This window comes from Triturus cristatus, chromosome 10, assembly GCF_964204655.1.
Source record: "Triturus cristatus chromosome 10, aTriCri1.1, whole genome shotgun sequence".
In the NCBI taxonomy this organism is placed as follows: Eukaryota; Metazoa; Chordata; class Amphibia; order Caudata; family Salamandridae; genus Triturus; species Triturus cristatus.
Window position 1 is genome coordinate 1,209,540,125 of NC_140593.1, and position 12,534 is coordinate 1,209,552,658.

Genomic DNA, 12,534 nt, shown 5'->3' on the forward strand with positions numbered 1-12,534 from the left:
CTGTTGCCTGAAGCGAGGAGATGCTTGCTGAATGTGTGGGAGCCAACTGACTACTCGGTTCCGCAGACGCGGTGGGTGACTCTGGGATACATGATAGCTAAGCGTGAAATTGCGCAATTGTGGGGATCCCAGAGGCCTCCGGCGGTGTCGGCCTGGAAAGAACACATGGACTGGTGTATGTTTCGTGAAAAGGTGGTGTATGTTGCGAGGGGTAAGCCTGGGGCGTGGGTGAAAATCTGGGGCCCCTGGAACGCCTATCGCGGGGGTATTTGCGAGCCGCCACTGCTACCGGCTGCCTCACCAGCTCCGTCCCCCTAGCCGACCCCCTCCCCCAGCCACGGGCCCGTGGTTCCCCAGTCCCTGATCTGTTCTCATTCCCCTCTTCAGAGTTTGGCGATTGGTTAGGGTCCCCCACTTACGGAGCGCGTGCTGGCACTTGGGATTGCGGGTTGCCTTGCGGGTGTGGTTGTTTTTGTGTTGTTGTGTTTTGACAAAAGGAAACCGCATTGTTGGTTCGGAGTTATGTGGCCTGCACTACTGATATCTCCTGATTTACCTTTTTGCACCGCCTAGAGTTTTTTCTGTATGTATGTCATATGCTACTGTCACTCTAGCGGCCGGCCAGACGGTTGTAGGCCCATACTTGTAACTCTTTGAGATTGCAATAAACGGTTTCAAAAAAAAAAAAAAAACGGCCGTAGCTGGACAACTTTATACATGTTATTACAACAATATATAAGATAGCATATAAAAAAAACTGGAGGGGCCGGTGACACGTAGGCTCGAGGCCTCGCCTCATAGGTATAGCTCCTGGGTTTCATACACCGCACTGGAGGGGCCGGTGACACGTAGGCTCAAGGCCTCGCCTCTGAGCTGGTTCCACGTGGCCCCCCTCTTTCTGGGGCCAGAGTGGCATGCACACACACAGCAGAGGCCAGAGGCTGTCGTTGGCTTTTGATGGGGCCTGTAAGAGTTGGAGGTACTTGTAGGAGCCTGGGAGCAGCGTGGGATTACTACTGGCTGTCTCCCTCACCCACCGACAACCCCCATTTACATGTGTGTGTGTGTCAAAGTGTGTGTGTCAGTGATTAAAGTACTTTTTCTGTTTAAGTAAACACACTGGCTTGATGGAGTTCCGAGTCTCTAACCCGCCGCCTCCTCCAGGAGCAATCATGGGACTGCTCTGCCCAGCTCACCTGAGGGTCACCTGCTGAAAGTGTTGTACTTGGGGTTCAGTTTTAGATCCTTTGAAAGGGTAGAAACCCAGGGCATCAGAGCGTGTTACAACTTGAGGCCAGTAGCCCCATGATTGCTCTAGGACGCCTGATAAAGTACCCACAATAGTTTTCCTCGCATCTCTTTGGGTTTGGCCTTGTCGTCTCGCTCAGAAGTGTGTCTGGGTCCCTGGACATCACCCCTCCAGTTTTTCAGGGCCCTCTAGTCTGTTTCTGGTGCTTTGGTTGGCCTCGTGTTGTGTAACTTGTGTTTTCTCTGGTGCTCGGTGAAGGCTTTGCATGCATGGATTAGCGCGCCTGCCCAGGTTGCTACCCAACTCTATCGATGTTTTTTTCGGCGCTGAGATTTTCTCACACAGCTCCCTGAAGCAATTGCTGCAAATTGCAGCATTTACCGAGGCCTCCAGTTCATCACGACTTCCATAGTGTGATTTCAGGTGTTTCATTTGTACTCCTGTCACGTGCTCGGGTGTTTTACTCGCAGCCTGTCTTCCCGTGCTTGAGAAGAGGTTATTGATTGTGGTGGATTCTGCGTCTCTGCTTCACAATCAGAAACAGTCTCCAGGTGCCTGCATGGCCCCTGTGCTCTCGGGGCCCCTGTGCTCTCGGTGCCCCTGTGCTCTCGGTGCTCCTCTGCTTCGATGAACCCTGTGCTCTCGGGGCCCCTGTGCTCTCGGTTCCCCTGTACTCTCAGTGCCCCTGTGCTCTCAGTGCCCCTGTGCTCTCGGTGCCCCTGTGCTCTCTGTGCCCCTCTGCTCTCAGTGCCCCTGTGCTCTCAGTGCCCCTGTGCTATCAGTGCCCCTGTGCTCTCAGTGCCCCTGTGCTCTCGGTTCTCTTCTGCTTCCATGGCCCCTGTGCTCTCGGTGCCCCTGTGCTCCCGGTGCTCCTGCGCTTCCATGGCCCATGTGCTCTCGGTGCCCCTGTACTCTCAGTGCCCCTGTGCTCTCAGTGCCCCTGTGCTCTCGGTGCCCCTGTGCTCTCGGTGCCCCTGTACTCTCGGTGCCCCTGTGCTCTCAGTGCCCCTGTGCGTCCATGAGCCTTGTGCTCTCAGTACCACTGTGCTCTCAGTGCCCCTGTGCTCTCGGTTCTCCTCTGCTTCCATGGCCCCTGTGCTCTCGGTGCCCCTGTGCTCTCGGTGCTCCTGTGCTTCCATGGCCCCTGTGCTCTCGGTGCCCCTGCGCTCTCAGTCCCCCTGTGCTTCCATGGCCCATGTGCTCTCAGTGAAACTGTGCTCTCAGTGTCCCTATGCTTCCATGGCCCCTGTGCTCTCGGTGCCCCTGTGCTCTCGGTGCTCCTGTGCTTCCATGGCCCCTGTGCTCTCGGTGCCCCTGCGCTCTCAGTCCCCCTATGCTTCCATAACCCCTGTGCTCTCAGTGAAACCGTGCTCAGGGTACCTCTGTGCTCTCAGTGCCCCTGTGCTATCAGTCCACTCTGCTCTCAGTGCCCCTGTGCGCCCATGAGCCCTGTGCTCTCAGTACCCCTGTGCTATCAGTGCCATTTTGCCATCAGTACCCCTGTGCTATCAGTGCCCCTCTGCTATCAGTGCCATTGTGCCATCAGGGCCCATGTGTTCCATGACCCATGGGCTCTCAGCCCCCCTGTGCTATCAGTACCTCTGTGCTCTCAGACCCCCTGTGCTTCCATGACCCCTGTGCTCTCAGTGCCCCTTTGTTTCTAGTACTTCTGTGTTCCCAGTACCCCTGTGCTTAGGGTACCTCTGTGCTCAAGAGCCCCTTGTGCACCCAGTACATCTGTGCTTCTGGTATCTAACCCTGGGCGTAGGACTACGCTACACTCGCATAGTTTGCGTAGTTTGCGCAACTACGTGCTACGCAAATTGCAAGTAGCACAGTGCAAAAACGTGTAGCGTAGCGGGCATTTTTTGCTTGCTCGCGGTCCTCAACGTCAAGTTGGCAACCGCAAGCGAGCAAAATGACATCCCGGCGAGACTTTTTCCTCGTTCGCGATCAGCAACATCAAGTTGCCGATCGCGAACGTGGAAAATAAACCTCCCGGCGAGATTCCCAACACGGGGAGGTCAGGTTTCTCATTGCGAGTGGTCACGTATGCTCGCGACCGCTCGCGATGAGAAACTACCAGTCAGCGCTGAGAAAACTGCCGCTCGAGTACAAATCTACTCGAGCGGCAGAAAACGACTGCTTGCACTGTGCAAGATGCCGTTTGCAATGATTGGACAGTGCGGACAAGCATCCGGCACTGTGCAATCAGTTCAAACATCATTTACTACGCAGCTCGCGTAGCTCACGTAGTGCAAAGTGCACTTTGCGTAGCTACGCATTTCGCTACTACGCAAACTACACCCAGGGTTAGGCCCTGTGCTCACAGTGCCCCTATGCCACAGTCATCGCTGTGTTTCCAGTAACCCTGTGCTACGGAGACCCCTGTGCTGCTAGTATCCCCGTGCCCCCATCACCCTACTACTGGGGCCACGGGAACACTAGGTCAGTTCTGCTGTTTCCACCCACTGCTACACGTTCACAGACCCTCTGGCCCCTCTGGTGCTGTCTGCTTATGTCACACCTCACGTGACGTCGGTCTGACACGGTTCTGTCATTCTCTTTGTTATCCACACATAGCTCACACTCCCGCCTTTGTCCACTCTAAGCACTTGCAGAGAGGTTGGTGCAACGTTGTGCCAGTCACAGTTGAATAAAAGTGAGTTATTGGCCGAGGTCTGCCCACTGGGGCTGCTCTGTAAGGCTGCGCCCGGTTCACCCGGGGACACTGGTGTCTGATAGTGGTGTCACTCCCGCGGGTCGAGTTACGCATCCTCCACCCCCGACCCCCACCCCCGCGTCATCTTTCACTCTCCCATTGAACATGCAGGTCTGGGCTTTCACAGAGCTCCGGTTACCTCCGCCCTTTGAATAAGTCATGGTGGCACCGATGTCTGGGTGTGATAGTGAGGTGTCTGCTGAGTATACGCACCTGACCTGGGGTCAGAAGGAAACCTGGGCCCTGCGTCTTCTTTCCAGCCTTCACTCAAAGTCTCCCCGCTCTCCAATGAGTCCGCCCCCCCGCCGCTCCCGCCCCCCAACCCACCTAAGCTGAACTCATCTTCAAGCAGTCAGACTCCAAAATGAGGGTGTTCGCAGGCGGCGTGCTCTCTGCGGGTGTCTGACTGAGTACCGAGGCTAAAGGACTAATGGCCTCTAACTGACGTAGATGTGTGATATAATGCGTCTTCTAGTGGCAGTGACCATCGGATGTACTATGGATTCACAGTTTCGGTGCGATGGCCGACTCCTGGATTTCACCGGGGTCTGTAAACTGGAATATATATCCGTGGGCATTATTCGTGATTAATTCGAAAAATATTGTTTCTTCTTCCTTACTTTGTAAACTGTTAAAGATTCCTGTATCGGCATTTATCAAATATATATTTTATGGCCCTGATGAAGCGACAAGTTACCGTGAAACACGTGCTGACCTACGAAGAACTTTTGAATCAACAACAATAAACACACCTGTGATTGAGTCATTAAATCTTGATTATAGAGTTTTATTATTAAGTCTCAGACCTCAAAATACAGTCAGTGTTTACAACCACTAACCATCGCACTCCTACACGTGTGACAATTCAGACTAGTCCAGGACCTCAAAGCTATGACAATAGTTTGGGCGTCAGGCAGGAGTCGTTTTCGCAGTATATTGAATTAATAAACAACTGTTGTTATGCTGATCTTTAAATGAGGCAAACAGCGCCACCAGGTGGCAGACTGTCATAAGTGCTGGAGTTGTCAATTAAGTTCCAGTACCGAGCACTGGAAACCACCGGCTTAAATCAAGCACTGCTTGTAGGTCTTCCTAAATATTTTCAAATCTGAATTGAAATGTCTTGCTTTTTCTGTTTTAACTCAAAGAGACTGTGATGAATTTAAGCTAACCAGTCTGCCTCCCTGTTTAGATCTTTGTGGACCACTGACATACATTTCCCCTTTCTCTCAGTTCTCTCAAAGCAAACTATGAGAAGGAACATTTTTAAACTTCAGTAGGAATAAATTAGTGGTGTATGGAATTTGCTTTCACATAATTATGCAAAACTTTAGCAAAATTGCGAGAAAGTACATATACTTGCAAGAAGTACAAATCGTTCATTTACCACTAAAGTTTAGTGCAAAATGCATCCTCGTGCCAACTTGTACCATCAAGACAACAAATAGTGAGAAAAAACTACAAACAGACGCTCATTTTCAGTGTTTCCCATGCATTCCCAGCAAATATTTACAGTGAATGGTGCCTACCGCAAATGGCGCATAGTTACATAACGTATTGGCGTAGTTTTGTGAATCTTGCATATCCAGCATAGCACGAAATTCCCAAAATGACGCAGATCACACAGGTGTAATTTTGAATGTATCAAAGCCTAGAGCAAATTCCCTTTAATCAATGTCACCCGGGGCTTGCAATTTATATTGAAATGAGGGTAGCTGTTGGTGTATTATTAAACTCCGGTGCATATGTTATTAGATTATACGTTACTGGAGCATAAGGCATCGTTTTTAAAGTCTATCATTTTTAGGTATGGCTGAGTGACTTGAGAGACTTCCAAATCACTGCGGGTGGGTTTGAGATTCCAGATGTGGCCATTGGCCTAGGATGGTTTTAAGAAATTAGAAGGCTTTACAGTCGGAATGTAATTGTATCTGCCTGAGCTCACATTTTATATTTTATATCTATATTTATTCTGCTTTGATAAACTGTGGTCTAAATAAACATAATTTGAGCTGAACTGAGAGCGTAATTAAATGCTACACATTCCAATTGTGGCGGGAAAATGGCTGCAGCGCTGACAGTCGGTAATACCAGATTATATCATGAAAAAAACATGACAGCAGAATACCAGTGTACACCAGACGGCAGCAGCTTGCCTCAACTGGGAGCCTCTTGCTGAGACCATCAGAGGTGGGGGGGGGGGGGGGGTCCTTTCACTTCTCCTGCAGGCCCTGCTGTCCATGCTTGGAGGCGCTCTGCTTATGAACCTGTTTGACTTTTAAGAAGGCCTTCACAACCGTCTCAGATTAAAAAAACATTTTTCAAAGCATGGGAGTCTAAAAAAGATAAAGTGCCAGGGAAAAATGTTACTTACCTGTAACACTGTTTAACAGAATTGTAGTCTATCATTATTTTAACATAAGCATGAACTTCTGGGTGAAAACTAGCTGAAAACAAGAATGAGTAGGTTTTCACTCATCGTTTTCAGCAAATCAACATTCTTTTGCTTCGCGAAGTTTGAGGTGGCAGCGAAGTTTGTACTTTGACTTTATAACACTCAAAGGGACAAACTTACTAACACGTTGCTCCAAGTTTGGGTGACAAAAACGACGCAAACTGTTGCAAAGTGTTATTTTTGGATTTAGTTTCCTGCACAAATCCTGATTTGTGATGGAAAGAAGCCCTAAAGTAATGTACAGCAGCGCTTTGTGCCTCTTGGCAATACTTTGCGTCAAGGGGGCGTTCCATGGGTACCACATGGTCGTTTCCATGCAACCATCCAAGCATTTTGACACAAAGTTTTTTCTTCTAAAAAAGTAGACAAGACTTTTTGCGAAAACCGAACACCTTCTCGAGGCAGAAGTAAAGTTCCAGTACGTGTGTTTCTCTGTAAAGCAAACATACAAAGTGGGACAGGTGTTTAACTGTCTGAGCATAGTATTGTGTACTAGAAGGTTACACTTCTATTACAAAAACCTATGCTTGCCATCACACACACACACTACAGCGCAAAGGTGTGTGCACTGGTGCAAGGTAGCCACAGTGCGCCTGCAGAGAGAGGTGGAGAGAGACACAGCACCGATGCTTAGTAGATATGATGCTTAGTAGATATGGTGCTTAGTAGATATGGTGCTTAGTAGATATGGTGCTGTTCTGCTCCCTCCCCTCCCGCCAACGCAGCTCAGCACCTTTCGCTGCTGTGGTGCATGAAGATGTAGTAGAACTGCCCATCAGTGCGACATCTTTGAGCTGCACACATAAGCTTCGGTATTGAATGAATGTGGTCCTAACACAGCATCGACTGATAGTCACCATATGTGCATCTGTAAAAGGTATTAATGCCCGAGAACTAGTGGTACAGATACATAACTCCTTGCCACCTAAAAGTGGTGTCAAAGTTTTAGACAAATTAGGTGAATAGCCTTCTTATTTTTGTACTGATCCCTACATACTCTGTGGAAAGAGTTCTTTTTTATGCTACCCAAACCATGCAAAGTTAAAGTGGCAGAATTAAATAAGCATTGGCAAAGCCAGTAGGTCTTGTTTTGGGGATTTGTTGGCTTTGCCAATGGTTTTTAGCGATACTGTACAACATCCCCGATGCAATGCAGCATGGCTAGAATAGAAAAGCTACACCACTGCAGCTGCTCCTTGCAGGCCCTTTTTGCCATTGTATTTACCAATCTAAGTTAAAAAAAAGCTGCACAAAAGTTTTTTTTTTTTTTTTAAAGTGGATGGAGAAGCAACATGGAGGGAGGAGGCAGGGGAGGAACCCTAAGCGTGCAGGATGGAGGGAAGCAGCATGGTTGGAGGGAAGCAGCATGGTCAGAAGCAACACAGAAAGTAGGGGGGAGCAAAGTGGAGCGTGGGGTGGAAGAGAGCACATGATAAAGAGAGAGCAATATGGCTCGGGAGGGGAGAAATATACAGGAGAAAGAGTAATTTGGGGGGAGGGGCAGGAGAGAAGCACATGGGAGAGAGCACAGCACAGTGTGCATTGAGGTTGGGAAGAGAAGCATATTGTTAGCCAGCTGTAAAACATGTGCACTAACATTGAGTGCTTAAACAAAAAGGAAAAAAGTAGTGCCTGAAAAGCAAGCAGTGGAGGACACAAGTAAGTAGGCAATGCTCCAGAGGAGGGACAAACACAAGAAGGGGAAGGAAAGCAAACAAATGAGAAGCAAGCAAATGAGAGTGCCAACTGAGCCAACCAATGGTAAGCAGTGGGAGGGCTCTAAGCCCACTGTAAGCTGACAATAGGTCTTTTCGTGCACAGATAGATAGTGCTGTCTGGTAGACGAGACCTACAAATGTAGGTTTATGAAGCATGCATTTGTGGTTTCATGCACAGCTTAAACCGATGTGTGTCCCAATGGCAGCACGGCTAGATGAATTTGAGCCGGGCATATGTTATTTTATCTTCAAGGTCAGTATGGCCCCTCCATATGGTTTACAGCACATGAGTGTATGGCAATGATGGAGATGGTCAGTGCCTTGCGTGTAACACTACCTGCCCAGCTTTAGCCTCTCTCATAGGTTTGTGCATATGGTAGCCTCTCAAATGGTACTGATGACACCATTTCCTTGGATACTGCTTCAGGAGAACCCTCTCTGATGTCATCCGGGCACTTTGTGCTCTCAACGCAATGACGGACTGAGCTTCTAAAGGTTCCAAACTCTTTAAAGTCTTTGGAGGCCCTGAACAAAAGTTCACGGCACTTTGAATCTGTGAAAGCTGGAATCGCTGATGAACCGATGACACGTTACAGGACATTGCGTTGTGTTATGTCTTTGATGTTTGTTACATGCAGTGTTGCCTCTTGTGTCACCTTGTTGTGTTTCAGCTTGTGCATGTGTGGCCCATGAGTGGAGAGTTTGGTGACATACGAGAGGTTCTTGGTGGGCTGTGAATGGTGGACGTTGATCGTGAGCTGAGAGAGTGAAGGAAGGGTAGTGCACACACAGGTACAACCAACCAGAGCCCAGGGCCGGACTGGCTACCGGGCTTTTCTCAGTTGACAATGCAAAACAAATGTTTTTAAAAAGTACGCTTTAAAGCTATTGGTTTTGCATTGTTCATTTGAAGCACCGGCAGCTCCCTGGCAACAAAATCAGCCCCCTCAGCAGTGAACCTGGACCCCACGCTGCCACCCCTGCAAAAAACGCCCGGGAGCCAGTCTGGCCCTGCCAGAGCCTCCAGCTGGACTAAGACCATCATGGTTTCAGTCCTATGGCTGGTCTTCGTATGAGCCATCCCCATGTTTACAGTTTGGTATACTCATGTGTACAGTGCATCTATAGTGCAATTTTTGCTGATTCCATGGCGTGTTGGTGCTATATTGTTACATATACACAGTGCCTAATTTGAGCTGGTAATTTCCAGTGCTCAGCACCTGTGCGTTTCATGAGCACCAGTTGAGGAAACCTTCATTTATGGTAGGCAGGGCGAGATTAAGTAATCTGCCCAAAATCACAGGATGTTGAGCCAACACCAAGACTCAAACCTGGTTCCCCAGCTCTAAAGTCAGCAGCTCTGACCACTATGCCATATCCTCTCCCCACTTTCACGGTTAGTAGTTGATTCTGTTTTACGTGGCGCTAACAAGAGAAATGGGCTGGTGCAAGCTGCGTCCTAAGGGGAGCCCGGCACTTATTTGTTTTACAAATTAACCTCTGCAGGTACATAACCTTACTCAGGAGCTTAGCTGCTGGTTGAGACATAACACACGGGCTCCAGGGCCACTCGTGCAGGATCACTTGAGAGTTCTGTGGCCCTTGGTTCGAGAACAATAGCAAATGTAGATTTGAGGGTGCAATCAGATAGTACATGGTTTCAATGTAGCTGGTGTCCCTCCTTGGAGGTGGCAGGCCCTTGCAGACTCGAGCTGCGTGCCTGGCTCCGCTCTGGCTCCTCTTAAACCCTCAATCTCAAACCTAGCCGAGCCTGGCACCCTCCCACAGTGCCCCTCCATCCGCTGGAATCTCTAACTCTTTCTTTACCACTTGACAAAGCGCATTGTGTTGCTGCATTACACCAGCAGCACAATGGCCATGTTTGCACACTATTTTTTCTTTTGTGTGAAACGTGTATTGCATCTTATTGCCACCAGCAGATGCGAAATACATATCAAACAAAGGGAAAAATAGGGCGCGTCTTCAGCTGCCGGCTTTGGAACTGGAGGACCAGGTTCAATTCTCGGCGTTGACTCAACATCCTGTGATTCTGGGCAAACCACTTAATCTCCCTGTGGCTAACAAACTAGGAGAGGGCGGAACTCACAGAATTTCACTCTGCGGAATTACTCTGCAAGATTCCTCGGCATTTCACAAATGGGTGGAAATATGCGCATCGCACTGCGATTTACTACTGGTAGCGCATTCCACGCTGAAAAATCAGCATGAATGGTCCCGCGCAGTGTGCAAGAGAACGCAGCCATTCATGTAAATTTGGCAGTCACTCAAGTAGAAACTCTACACGAGATTCAGCTCTCTGACCGCGACCGCTCGCAACTGCCTGCATTAGAAAATCTCGCCAGAAGTCCCGTTAGCGACCAGAAATCATGCCAGGGGACGCAAAATCTCGCTTGCCAGCATGCATTTCTGGAGCCTCATGGGAGAAAAATTCTGCCACGCACCGATTGGCGGAATTTGTCTGGAACCCCTCATTACATACGTAATACGGAGTTACCCATTCCGTGAGTGGAATTACATTTTACACTCACGGCTATAAAAAGCATTAGTGTGCAGTTGTGCTCATGTAAAGAACTCCTATACCTTTGGGTCGAGTGTGCATTATATGAAGATACAGACGTGCACTGCCACTTCTAGACTTGTGCGATCAGACCTCAGATATTCCAATCACACCGTGTCTGCCCCCCCCCTCCACCCCCACTGGGATCAAGCCTCAAGCTGGCCTCTTACCTGGCCACCTCAGGCTTGTTGGGTGCAGGGCTGGCCTTTCCCAGAACTGCAGCTTGGGTGATTTTAGTGTGTGGGAAGGGGGGGTGGGGCTTTTGATTCCACAGGTCAGGTCCACTCATCCCCCACCGCCCCCCACCGAATCACCTATTTAGGTGCTAATTAGAGGTGGGTCGCCATAACAGGGGGGCTATGGCAAAAGGAAGAAGGAGAGAAGGTGAGGGAAAAGCTCCATTACTGCTGTCTAAGCAATTTACAGTGAACTCTGAGCTTCAGAGGCTTGAAGGCAGGGGAACTTGTGTTTCTTAATGTCACAGTCTGCTCTTCCGCGACGCTAACAAGTCACTTGAGTTGTTTTTCTCCCTAACTTAACAGTGGTCAGTTTGTTGGCCTTTGAAAGGTGGAGAAAGCTGAGATCCCACGGTTTTCCTAGCCCCAGTGAAAAGGGCAGCGCTCATGAATGTTTCCAAGTTCATTTTTAAAAACTATCGCTTCTAATAACTGCCTCACACTGCTGGTGTGTAATCTAGGATAACGGTGAAACTCTTCCACATGTTCAAGAAACGCAGCTGTTTGAATTCTGAAGACTCCATCATATTTTTACATGATGTTTGTTGCATGGTTTACACGTCAAATATTGTTATGGCTCGGCTCGCCCAGAGGCTCGTAGAGCCCAGGCAGACGCCATTAACGAGGTTCATAGGAGAGCGTGGCCTGGAAGGGGTGCTCAGCCTGCCAAGGCCTCATAGTGGGATATCCCTTATAGTGGTATATCCCGTTTACGAGGTTCATAGGAGAGCGTGGCCCGGAAGGGGTGCTCAGCCTGCCAAGGCCTCATAGTGGGATATCCCTTATAGTGGTATATCCCGTTTACGAGGTTCATAGGAGAGCGTGACCCGGAAGCGGTGCTCAGCCTGCCAAGACCTCATAGTGGGATATCCCTTTAACGAGGTTCATAGGAGACCGTGACCCGGAAGGGGTGCTCAGCCTGCCAAGGCCTCATAGTGGGATATCCCGTTAATGAGGTTAATAGGAGAGCGAGACCCAAGTGGGGTGCTCAGCCTGCCAAGGCCTCGTAGTGGGATATCCCGTTCATGAGGATGTATGACAGAACCCCACATGGTTTACAACACAGTCCAGTCACTACCCCATCTGAGATGTTACCACGCGTTTCTTTAACATGCAATTCATAACAATGACTCGCCTTAGGGGGACGCTGGACTTAGGAATAGTATAAATTATTATTCTAACTTCAGTCAGTGCATGAGTAGGGAAGGTGTTGGTCTACAAATCAAAAGTCCAACACTGTCCCCCCTAAAGCAAGTCGTTCTTAAGTCTTGTGGGGGAAAAATAATGTGTCGTAACGTCACAGTCGGGTAGTGACTTTGTTGTAAAGGCAGGTCGCAGTTCTGACTGCGAGGTAAAGGATGTTTCCCCATTAACGAGGTTGATAGGACACCATAGCCCGGAAGGGGTGCTCAGCCTGCCAAGGCCTCGTAGTGGAATATCCCATTAATGAGGTTCATAGGCGACCGTGACCCGGAAGGGATTCTCAGCCTGCCATGGCCTTGTAGTGCGTGACTTTAACAAGCTGTGCATTCAAAGAGATTGGAACCTAGACCCACTGACCTGAGAGATGATGCGC

The 12,534-nt window shown here is 49.3% G+C and overlaps 1 protein-coding gene across 1 annotated transcript in view; it reads left to right on the forward strand.

Moving 5' to 3' along the window:
• Positions 1-12,534, forward strand: part of KCND1 (potassium voltage-gated channel subfamily D member 1) — a 793,973-nt gene that overhangs the window by 494,569 nt on the left and 286,870 nt on the right. The gene's annotated exons all lie outside the window — the stretch shown is intronic.